The 12,209-nt window shown below is 60.4% G+C and overlaps 1 protein-coding gene across 2 annotated transcripts in view; it reads left to right on the top strand.

The window, feature by feature from the left end:
- Positions 1-12,209, top strand: part of C28H10orf143 (chromosome 28 C10orf143 homolog) — a 97,306-nt gene that overhangs the window by 61,659 nt on the left and 23,438 nt on the right. For both annotated transcript variants that reach the window (XR_005380788.1, XR_005380789.1), the window contains exons 4-5: positions 9,799-10,047; positions 11,396-11,468. The gene's annotated coding sequence lies outside the window, so the exon portion shown is untranslated. The remainder of the gene's footprint in view (positions 1-9,798; positions 10,048-11,395; positions 11,469-12,209) is intronic.

Here is a 12,209-nt window from a genome sequence, read left to right as displayed (position 1 = left end):
GCTCGCTGGGCCACATAACAAGTCTTACTAAATTTAAGGAATTAACGCAGGTGGACACTGACAAGTACGGAGTAAGATTATGTGTCAAGAGCAGGAAAACCCTGTGGTAGACAGAAAGACGTAAAAACCCACCACCTTAAGGTATCCAGGTCCCAATGCCTAGAACCCATGATTATGTTTGTTATGTGAAAAGAGAAATTCAAATTCCGGTTGGAATTAGGTTGCTACCTGCTGACCATAGGGTGGGGAAATAATCCTGGACTGTCTGAGCGGGCCTGATATCCCCACCAAGGTCCTGTGGAGTGGAAAAGGGAGGCCAGAGAGGAAGTCAGAGGGGTGTGATGTGAGGAGGACTCAATCTGCCATTGCTGACCTTGAGGAAGGAGGAAGGAGCCACAGCCAAGGATCACGGGCCACCTGGAGAAGCCAGAGGAGACACATACGGGGATCCTCCCCTAGAGCCTCCTGAAAGGAGCCCCTCCCTGCAGACACCCTTTCACTGTGGTCCACTGAGACCCTCACTGGCCTTCTGACTTACATAACTATAGAACAGTTTGGGTGGTTTTAAGCCACAAGGTGTGTGGTCATTTACTACAATGGCAACAGAAAACTAATGAAATCCTTGATTTCGGTCTAGGGTTCTTGCAATAATTGGACTTAATTATAATGAAAATTGAGGAGGTTCTAAAACAAAGGGGAAGTCTGTGTTGGAGGAGAGCTGGATCAGTGTCCTCGTGGGCCCCCTTCCCCAGCCCTGGGTGGGTGTGGACACAGTGTCCATACTGCTCACAGCAGACTAGACAAGCAATCCCCATACTGCCCCCAGGGGGGTGAGTAGTGTGCCCCTAAAAATTGACTTGCACTCAGGACCTCAGAATTCAGCCTGATTTGGAAATAAGGTCTTTGCCAATGTGCTTGAGGATCAAGGTGAGATCCTGCTGGACCAAGGGAGGCTCAGAGTCCAATGAGGGTTGTTACAAGACCTGAGGAGGGACTCAGGCAGAGAAGACCACCTGGAGACAGAGGCAGAGAATGGAGGGAAGAATCTGTAAATAGAGGACGCCAAGGATTGTGGGCAGCTGCCAGGAGCTGGAAGGAGGTTGTAAGGTGGACTCTCCCCCGGAGCCTCCAGAGGAACCGCCCCTGCCGACACCTTGGTTTTGGACTTCTGACCTCAAGAGCTGTAAGCAGACCCAATTCTGCTGTTTTAAGTCACCCAGTTGGTGGCAGTTTGTTGTGGCAGCTCCAGGTCACTAACACACCCAGAGTGTGGATCCTTTGAACTATTACAACTGGAAGCAGGTGCTCAGAGACTCCAGGGAGCCCTGGCAAAAGGAGCAGCTGGCGGAGTCGGGCACCAGGAATCAGACTTATTTCCTCCTTGTGCTCCTCCGGACTCTGTCTGCCCCGGTGGGACCGCTGTGGCATGAGTGGGAGCTGGCCTGCCTTCCGCCTCGGTTCTCTGCTGGGTGCTGGTCCATGAGATCTGCTCTGCCTGGGGCGTCGCACCTGCTGTGAGGAATATCGTCATGACTGGGGCTCAGCAGCGGCCTGCAGTCCCCCAGGTCTCAGGACATGTCACGTGGACTCTGGGCCCACACATGCGGTCCACACGCCGGGTCAGCCCGTCCGCAGGGAGGGTCCTCACCTCTGGTTCCCCCGGGCCAGGCAGGGCCTACTGCTCCTGAGAGACCATCTCTGCTGGCAAGGACTTGCCCGTAACCCACCTCTCACACCCTCCAGGCCGTGTGTCTGGGAGGGACGGAGGGCGATGCCAGCGGGCTGCGGCACTGTCCCTGGGCTGGTGACCAGCCGGCTGCCCCAGGCAGGGGCCACACACACAGCACAGGCAGCAGAGGCCTCAGCACCCGGCGGGGCTCGGGGGACCTGGCCCTGGCTTGTCAGCTGGGAGGTGGAGTCCCCATCTTCTGTCTGGGGTCATTGTTTCGGTTTCTTGTGAAAGCAGACGAGCACAGAGGGCCTCAAGTGTCTGGCTCTGGGAGGAGACAGCTGTCATCATCGACATCATCAGTTGTTCTCAGGACTCCAGACCTTCGGGGCCCGGGACCCTGCTGGGAGGGCCGCGTGGGGTGCCCTGACTCAGGACCCTCGGGGCTTGTGGGCCATGACTGAATGTCCACTCATTTCCTCTGCTGCTCTAAGGCCGAGTCTGCAGAGCTATGTTGGTGGATGTCACATCCCCAGGTGGCTGCTTGCACAGGGCTCTGCTCCCTGGGGCACCTTGGGCCTGGGTTCCTGGCCCCAGGCACCTGATCCTACTCAGTGGTCTCAGGAGTCGTAGGACCTGCTTTATGACTAACAAGCACCCGAAGTGTGGACGGCCCCAGGCACTGCTCTCAGCACCCAGGAGGTTGGGCTGAGAGGTGGGAGCCCCAGAGGATCACACACCCAGTCCGGGCTCCCTGGGGTCACCTGCCTAGGCCCCTTCAGTGCACCCATCGGGCCAGCGGCCTATCTCCCATCGATGTCCCACGAGCAGGTGCGTCACGCCGCTGACTGCGGTGCCCTCCCCCCTTTTGTATATTTCAATATGCAGAGAGGTTTTTATCGCCTTAATGGGGCGTCTAAATTGCCTGCTCCACCTCTTGTTGCAGCCGCCAGTGCTGGAGCTCTGGTCCAAACCTGAACAGTGGGATCGTTTGTGCAAATTTTTGGGAGCCATGAGAGGAAAACATTTCAAATTAGGGAGAACATTCCAGTAATTGGGAGCAGTCGGAATCCCCAGGTAACCAACACAGCCATTCCTAGGTACGTTTTGAAAGGCAGGAAAAAAATCTCCCTTGGAACTGCCCAGTGGAGACTACTGAGCTGAGGCGTGTGGACAAGTCCCAGATGCTTTGGGAGAAGGGTTGGAGGAGCTCGGGTGTTGGCTCCCTCTACGTAGCATCATCCAAGCAGCGTGAAGCGAGGAAGCCCCGACGGGGCTCTGGACACAGCCCGGTGTCCCACCCGCTGAAGACGTCGCCGCAGCTTCCCAGTGGCCCCCATCAGCGGTGCTGCAGACCGACGCCAAGTCCCAGGCCCCGTGGACCCGGAGCCTGCAGAGCCACGTACCGTGATGTGAAAGGCCCGTCCTCACAGGACCACGGCGGGGACCGCTGACCTGGAGACACAGACTCCGAAACCCTTGCGTCCGTCTTGGAACATGGCAGGGCACCAATCAGGGAGTCGAATTTAGAAACGCAATTTTGAAGACAGTAAGACCAGGGCTGCCTGCTGTGTTTGTCTGCTAGGGCGGTGGACCGGAGTCCCGCACCCCGCAGGGTCTTCTCTTCCACTCGTCCCGGCGCTGGGGGCTAGACGCCCAGATCACGGGGTCGCCTCTTCTGAGTCCTCTCTCCGTATTGCAGCGGCCGTCTGCTTGCTGGGTCCTCCCGCGGCCTGTGCACACGCGTCCCTGGTGTCTCTCCCGTGAGGACTCCCGTCCCGTGGGAGCGGGGCCCGCCCTGCCGACCTCCTGCAGCCTTGGTCACCCATCTCCAAAGACAGCCCCGGGAGGCCGCGGGCTTCACCCTGTGAAATCCAAGGGGACCCCGTGTCCACCTGTAACGCGCTCCTCCCGCTGGTTGGAATCACGGTTACGGTTTCTTGCGTTGGTTTGCTCACAGGTTCCCGGAAGAGAGGCAAGACTGAAACAGGGCGTGGACTCTGTTCGCAGGGTCGCCTGTGCACCGGCCCACCGCCAGGGCCTCCTCACCCATCTCTGATCCTCAGGGCACCTACGAGGAGAGCAGGGAGCTGGGGCTCCAGCGGGCGAGGCTGTTTGCCCGGCCACCGGCCAGCGTGCGCCAGGCTGGAGACGATGGGCTGAGGGCCACCCTGGCCTGTCAGCCGGAGATGGACGTCAGAGGTGTTCTCACGGCCCCGGAGGTGGCCTTAAGTGACGATGCCGGGGGCATGAGTTGTCTGGATGCCTTCTGTGGACACCCCGCGTCTCAGTTTGCATTTGTCCCTGGCCCGTGGAAGACAGCAGGCATCGCTTACACATGGATCTAAAAGTCCATGAACTTGCAGCCACCTCGTCCACGTGTCCCAAGCGACCATCACCAGGAGCAAGAGTGTCCTAAGCGACCATTTGGTCCTCTTGTGAGCTAAGTATGCTCCCGAAATATGGTATCTGATTGTCCGGCTTTAGGGAGGTTGGGTTTACATCAGAACGCCCGAAATCATGGATGGGAGTGGCCGCTGCCCGCTGCCCACTGCCACGGTGAGGGGGGTGCTGTGCTTCAGAGAGGAGAGCTCCCCTTGGCCTCGTCCCACGTGTGCCAGGAAGATGGCTCGGAGGGCAGGGGTGCACCTGGAGAGGCAGGTGGGACGGGGGTGCAGCCGCCCCTGGACACAGCGCCCCCCATCTCCTCACCCATCCGACGGGACCAGGAGCGTATCCGTGGTGTCGTGAGGAGTGAGTCCATCCGGGTGGCAGGAGCTGGAACTGATAACCGCCAAGCCCGGTCAACAGCAACGGTGCTTTCTCGCGTCCCTGCTCTGCCAAGCCCCAGCTGCTGCTGCTTCGGTGCACGTTCAAGGCTGGTCTCAACTGAGTGATCGTACCTGGGAACCCACTCGCGACGTGCCTGCCTGGGCTGGTGTGGGGCTAGCAGGGGCCCGGGTGGCCACCAGGAGCTCGCCGTGGGAGCGGAGCCGGGGGCAGACACAGGCACCAGCGTCCCCTGAGCTCCTCGTGGCAGAGGCCTTCTGCATGGACAGGGGACCCCGGGAAGGAGCGCCCCGGGCCTGTGGTCCCCCGGGATGGGAGGGCGTCTGCATGCGGGTGAGGGGCCGAGAAGCTGGCCCCCAGGAAGGAGCAGGCCAGCGTGCAGGGGGCGCTGCGGCCCACAGAGGGCGACCACCCGACTCAGGGCTTTCTTTCCCCTGGGTGGCCCTCTGCATCCGTTTCTTGGGGCTGCCGTGACAAATCAGCACAAATTTGGGTGGCTTAAAGCAACAGACATTTTCTGTGTCGGAGGCCGAAAGTCAGAGGTCAAGGTGCCAGCAGGGCACTTGCTCCACGGGCCCCGGGGAGGGGGGTCCCGGCCTTTCCCTGGTTTATGGTGTTTGCTGGTGTTCCCTGGCTTGTGGCTGCACGCCCCCGACCTGCGCCTCTACCTTCGTCCCTGTGTCCTGTCCTCTCCTTGTAGGGACGCCAGTCACTAGATGTGGGGCCCACACTCACGCCGGCATCACTCGTAACTAAACACACCTGCGAAGATGCGTGTCCAAGTAGCGTCGCAGCGCAAGCTTCTGGGTGGACTGCTCGACCCTTTCCAGGAAGCTGGTCCCGGAGTGTTGTGACTTCATCGTTCATGCTCCACGTCGTTCCTGGAATGCCCGAAGCCGCACGTGATATTCAGAGTCACAAGTGTTTTGTGGAGGAAGGTGCTGGCGAAGGGATTTCTCTCCAGGTCGCCCGTCTCGCTGGGCAGAGTTCCAGCTGGCCCAGCCCTCGGATTCCCAGACGCTCTCTGCCTGTGAGTCAGCAAGCCTCCTGCTCCCTGCAGCTGGCAGCCCCCCTCGGGCACCCCCAAGGGGACCAGCAGAGCAGCCTGCCCAGCAAGACGAGCAGGTGCTTTCTCCCCTGGGCGAGGAGGTGCTGCCCGCAGCTTCACTAAGCCCCAGACAACGGGACCGTGGGTGGTGAGGGAGCGCCAGGGCCTCTGGGCTCAGGTAGGCTGAGCCCGCCGGTGTCCCTGGCCTTTCTCACGTCAGTGCGTTCACGGTGGCTCCCGAGCCCTCTCGTTGGACCCGGCTTACTGAGTAGGACTCAGCAGGACTCATTTGCTTGCATTGCTTGCACACACTGGGCAATGCTTAAGCAGAAAGGGGCTTCCAGAGACACTTGGACATGTCCCCATGAGCCACTGAGCCACTAGAAAACCAAGAGTGGGCCAGATCTGGATGTGAGATCCAGGGACGCGCATGCCCACGGGTCCCCTGGCTATGTCCCCACCAGCTTCACTTGGCATTTCTGCCACTTCCTTCACTCTCACTGCAGACTGGCCTTCTCCAAGTCCAGGGTCCTCAGGGCGATGACTCAGTGGTCTGGTGTCCCCCAGTCATTGGAGGCCAACCAGGGACAAGGAGTCACCCGTGGGAAATGGCGGGATGGGCAGGCACAGCCTCGGAGGTCTGCTACGTGCCTTGATTACATGACAGTCGCTTGGCTCCGAGAATGGCGTTTGGAAACCACTGGGCTAATGCTTGTCATTTGGAAATGGTTCCCTGTGCGGTGCTGGGCCAGTGCCTCGCCTGGAGCCGCAGTCGGATGCTGGGGCCATTTGGCTGACACCATGCTGAGTCCGTGAGATGCTACGGCCCCAGGCCCCCCGAGGAGGTGGTGACCAGGAAGGCAGGGAGGGGAAGCTTGTCTGTAGGCCCTGGAAGCCCGTGTACGTGGAGGGCCCTTCCGCCTGTCCGGCCAGCTTGCTCTGAACCTGCCTGACAATTGTCCCTACTCCCTGGATTGGGGGGTTCCAAGTCATGAAGGACGATGCCCGCTTTTCACGGAAGTCAACCTCCCATCCCTACATGCTTTGCATTTTTTAAAAAAGATTTTATTTATTTATTCATGAGAGACCCACAGAGAGAGAGAGAGAGAGAGGCAGAGACCCAGGCAGAGGGAGAAGCAGGCTCCACGCAGGGAGCCCGATGCGGGACTTGATCCCGGGTCTCCAGGATCACGCCCTGGGCTGAAGGCGGTGCTAAACCGCTGAGCCCCCTAGGCTGCCCCCTACATGCTTTTCAAATGCAAGAGGCCCCAGCTGGCGCCTCAGAGAAGAGAAAGGGGAATGAGTGGAGGCGCCAGGCTCTCAGGAAGAAGAGGACGGGCAGCGCAGGCTGAGACGCGCTCCCAAGGAACGAACAGGGAGCGGGTGGACAGGGACTCAGGACCTCTGAGAGCCGCCCCGCAACCCTCGGTGGGGCAGGGCCTCCGACGGCAGCCGTCTTCACCGGGTCATCAGAAGCGAATGGAAGAAGAGGGTTTATTGGCTTGAACCAGAGGGTCCAGAGGCACTGATGGCTCCGGGCACAGAATGACCCACATCGGAGGGCGGCAAACGCCAGCCCGCGGCCAGATCTGTTCTGCTGCGTGTTCTTGGAAATATACTTTTATTCAAACGTAACCGCGGCCATTTGTTGAAGCGTAACCTGTGTCTGCGCGCCGAGGGCGGATGGAGGGGGAGCGCCAAAGACCAGCGCTGGCAGAGTCTGAAATGGGTATGATCTGGGCCTTTGCACGAGAGGTTTGCTGGCCTGGGCTCTGGAGCTGTGCTGCTCAGTGTGGTGGCCGCCGGCCACAGGCGCTCCGGTCCTTTAGACCCGAGAAGCGTTGTCCGGTGCCAACTAGGATGGGCCTTGTGTAAGCGATGCACGATTTCAAGGCTAGTGTGAAGAGAAGGCTGTGAAGTGGCCCATTAAGGACTTCTGCGTCTTGATGGCTTAAGGTGATCTTCTTTTAATACGTTGCACTAAATAAGACGAATCATTAAAATTGATTTTGCCTTCTGCTTCTCGCACGTCGCATGTGGCCACCGGAAGATGGTCGGCTGCGTGCGCGGCTCCCGCCCTGTCCCCGGCCGATGGCGCCGAGGTAGCGAGCGCACGACGTCAGGCCTCCCCTCCGCCTCCCCGGAGGGCTTCCTGCACGTGGCAGGCGGGACGGCCGCCAGCCTCATCCCCTCAAACTGCAGGTCACGGTCCGTTAAATGGGCCGGGAAATCAATGGTGTAGGTCATGGCCAGAGTTTCTAAAAATGAAATAGAACACAAAACAGGAAATGTTCACGGTGACTTGCACACCCACACATGAGTACTGGTTTGCAAAGCGTGTTCCAGTCGTGCGTCCTCTAGTTCATTAGTAAGGGCCGTCATCCGTAAGATGTACTTTGATTCTTATGAATAAGAAAGAAAACACACAGCCCGTCACACCACGAGGCACGGTGTTCACCGGCAGCCCTTGGAAAGCCCCGCGTGTGCCACAGCAGCTTCCTGGCACTTGGAGTTCCTCACCCGTCCCGAGAGACGTGGCCGCTTCTCCTGCCTTTGTGTGGCTGGCTGCGGCCGCCTCCGTCCTTGGGGGACACTCTCCTTCTGAAGGCTCGTAAAGCACGTGCTGCTTGTTTTGGAAGAAACCGACGCGTGGCCCCGAGGCCAATCTCCCAGTGACGAACCTTTGCTCCCCTGACCCTGGATCTGGGTTTTGTTACCTGGTGCGCATTAGCTGCCCGGCTCTGGTATTGTTCTGCACACTCAGACTCCTTTCATTTCGACGCAGAGTCACGGCGACTCCCGGTCAAGACGGTCTAACAAAGGTGAAGTCCCACCCACGTGGTCCCTACAAGGTGGACGATCCTGAGGAGGTACAGAGGGCTCAGGGAACCCCTGACTGCAAGGCTACACTTTCAGAGACGCTGGAAGGTGAAAGCGTGCGTGTTAGGACGCACAAGCGACGTGCACGTCTGCGAGGGGTGGTGCACCGCACGGTGCCTTTCCCGTAGTGGGTCGTGGTGAAAAGCGTCGGGAAGCACCAACCTGTGGACCGCTCCCCTGGGGAACCCCAGGCTCCCTCCCGCACGCAGGGCTCCACACCTCCGCGGGCTGGAGGCCGAGTCCCACGCACGGTCCCCCGAGGTCAGCCAGGCCCACGCCACCCAGGGGGCTGCGCAGGCTGACGGTGGCCCCCGGGGTGCCAAGCCCGGGCGGGGCGGAGCCTTGTGGGGGGGCCACGTGGACTTCACGGCGGCACCTCCTTGGCCGTCTGCGTCCCACGTCGTCCTGACCGTGGCTGGACGGAAGGCGGGTGCTGCGTGCTCAAGCGATGCCCGAGAAGCACGCCGTCCGCGCACCTGTTCTCTCAGCAGGTGGGAGGTATCCACGGAGCATCTCCACCTGCAGGGCTGGCACCAGATAAGAGGGCAGCACTGGGCATGGGGGGAGGGAGAAGCCCAGAGGGAAGCAGCCGTTTCTGGAAGGTTCTCCCAGGCATGGACTAACGAGAGCGAAAGCGTCACAGGGCTGAAGGCACCAGTGAGTGGAGGTCATTTCCAGAGAGATACTGGGGTGGAAGCAATGCTGTGCCCAGAGGGGAGGGAACGTACTAGGACCAGCTGACCGCCCAGCCACCCGTCAGCCGCCAGGAGCTCTCAGAGGCCCTGGCGCCCCGCCCGCCCCCTCCCTGCCCCGCTGCGCCTCCCCCTGAGTAGCGGAGGGTCGTGGCAAGGGTTCGGGTACCTCTGCAGCAGTAGGGATGGCTGTGAGGCTGACCAGCCCCCGGCCCTCTCTCCTTCGTCCCCGCACTCCCCGCAACTCGCACACGGTGAGTTGACCCCTCGGGAGGCTCACAGGTCTGGGCCAGCGGTGCCCCGGGTGCCCTGCCGCGGGCTGTGGGAGCCACCGTCATCTCAGGCACAGACACAGCCGGCTTAACTTTGGTCCTCAAGCCTCGACGTTTTGAACCGAACACACGGCTTCTCCTGGGGACGCACAGCACCGGCAGAGCTTTATTTCCCCCTTCCCCTGGTTGGCAGTGGCAAATCCTCCCGTCCCCCGGCATCTCGCGCGTGCCCGCAGCCTGCATGTTGCAGCTTCAAGAAGGGGCTGCGGAGAGCTACGACTCGACTTTGGTAGCGAGGGTTGAGCACACAGCTTTATAATGAGGTTGGAAAGTTTGGGGCTATGCATTTAATGAATTTTGTATTAAGATATAACACAGCTGCTTTCATTTGCATTTCACAGCGCTATTTAGAACAGATGTTTAATACTTAATGAATTGAATATTTAGATACGGCGATGCATTTGACACCTGCCATTAAAGGAGAAGCTTCAAATGCGCTGAAGTCCTCCTCAAGCAGTGGTTCTGGGGTTTAGGCACTGAAATCTCCAGATGGGCCCAAGGGGAAATGAAGATCTCGAAGGAGACGCCCCCCATCCTGTGCACCCCGGCTTCTTGTGCCGTCCCAGCGGCTCCCCGAAGCACCTGCAAGCCACCTCCCTCCCACCGACACGCCACCTCATTCGGGTGAAGCATGGGGTGAGTTTTCCTCTCCAACAGATCGTTCTAGAAAGGCATCCATCCCTTGCCGACCCATTCAGGAAGTTAAAACACAGTTGGGCTCTCCAACGGCCCCCTGTGTGTTATGGTGTCGACTGAGCTCCGTGGAACACGGTGGTGGCTTGTCGTGGTTTCTTCTATAAGTAGATGCACCTTAAGAATCATTTATTCAAATATTAATGCCTCTTAGGGGAGACGTCGGGCTGACTAGAAAACATTATTATGGTGAAGTTCTCCCAGAGCAAGTCAACAAAACCAGTGAGCGTCCCCCACATGTAGCACATGTGATGAAAACACGAAGAGTGTTCCCCTGCTGTTGCCGAGTCTCCTCGGGGGTGGGGGGCGCACAGACCTGCCCCCTGAGCCCCCCACCCCTGCCTGGGGGGCCGCTGCTCCCTACCCGGTGCCCGTGGAGACCAAAGCCAGCCTGGGCCCAGCTGGGCAGCAGGATGGGCTCCGCCTTCCCGGGGAGGCGGCTGCTGGCCTCGGTGGGGCCCGTGCGAGGCCGGAAGGAGCCTCTCCAGCTTAGCGGCCACCTGGGTGGCAGGTGGAGGGTCGGGGTGGGAACCCCGTGGAGGGCAGGGTCCGCCGACAGCCCTCTGCCGGGAAGGTGTCTGGCCTGCACTTCTGGACACAGGAAGCTGGCGCCTCGGGCCAGTCTCTCCAGCCCCTCCCTGTGCCTCAGTTGGGGGATGTGTCAGAGGCCTGTGCAGGGTCCCACGGGTGGTCCCACGGGTGGTCCCACGGCGCCGGGCATAGAGGAAGCACGAGGGAGGCACTTGTCGCTGTCGCAGGAGCAGTCACTGCCCACTTCGCACTTCCTCTCTCTGGCTTCAGGTTCCTCATCTGCACGACTAACAGCAACAGTAGGAGCAGCAGCCTCATAAACAAGATAAATAGGATGCTGGGTCGTGGGGCCGACACCTGGCCCGCGGGGACACTGGGCTTCTGCAGTGGGGCCCCCTCCGCTCGCCGCCCACACCTTCGCACTCACCTGCCGACAAAGAGGCAGGCCAGCTGCCGCCTCAGCTGATAGGCTCATCTGGACGACGGAAATGTGCGTCCCGACCGCCATCGTCAGGCTAGCAGCGCTCGTGACAGGCGCATGGTACGATCCAAAGGAAAGATTTAGACCTAATGGGGAAAAAAATCAGTTAAAATCGACATATCCATTAGAAGATTTTAGAACTGGAAACATATTCTTCATGGAGCGAAGGATGACTTCTTAGGTGATGCTAAATCAATAGCTCATACTTGGGATGAATTCATTATTTTGTTTTATGAGAACTGTCTGGTTCCTAAATTCTCTCCTGTTCCGCCTTTTCAGCAGCGCCCCGGGAAAGCCGCGGACGAGTCCCGGAGACGCCAGCGTGGTTCCAGCCTGAACACTCTCGGAAGAGGTGGGAGATGAGTGCAGGGACGTGGTTTCAAACAGGCGCCTCCCCAGCCCAGGGGGCCCTGCCACCAGCCACGTCGCCCCCGACCCCGGTCCTGGGTGTGATGCCGCCCCGGGGGCCCGGGGCTGGGCTCCTTGCTGGCGTCCGCCCCTGCGAGCCTCGGATGCATCGCAGGCCGCGGCCCCTTCAGCCCCCCCCCGCCCCCAGTTGTCACCACGGTGACACACAGGGGCGGCCGTGCCCACGGCCAGGATTTCCCCGGCCTCTGAAATGTCGGGGTGATGTGACCCAGGGCAGCAGAGGGACGCGGGCGGGGGCAGCGCCCGGAGGGAGGGGTGGCAGCAGCAGCCCCCAGGGCACAGCGTCCCACCTGGTCTCGGGCCCACCCACGACCGTGCCCCGGATTCGGCGGCTGGGCATGATGATTGCCCTCACGGGGGAAGCGGAGGTTTCCTTGTGCCGTGCGTGCCGAAGCAACGCTCCCGTTCACACCTGAGGACACAGCACATCACAGGAGGAACGTGAAACGGGGTACACAATAGAGGCCGTGGGAGGGAGCCCTTCCCTGGGAGGTAGAAAATAATTCTCGGGGCAACAGCGCAGGATGCGGCTGAGCGCGTGGGCCCCGGGAGCGCCGCCCTGGGCCGCGTGTGCGCCAGTGTGTGGTCTAGCTGCGGGCCGTGGGAGGTGCCCCTCGGTGGCGGTGCCCCTTGGAGATGGGGCCAGAGTCCCTGCTCCTCGTAG

Source organism: Canis lupus, chromosome 28, assembly GCF_011100685.1.
Source record: "Canis lupus familiaris isolate Mischka breed German Shepherd chromosome 28, alternate assembly UU_Cfam_GSD_1.0, whole genome shotgun sequence".
Lineage (NCBI taxonomy): Eukaryota > Metazoa > Chordata > Mammalia > Carnivora > Canidae > Canis > Canis lupus.
Note: the sequence above shows the minus strand (reverse complement) of the source record. Positions and strands in the feature narration are given on the sequence as shown.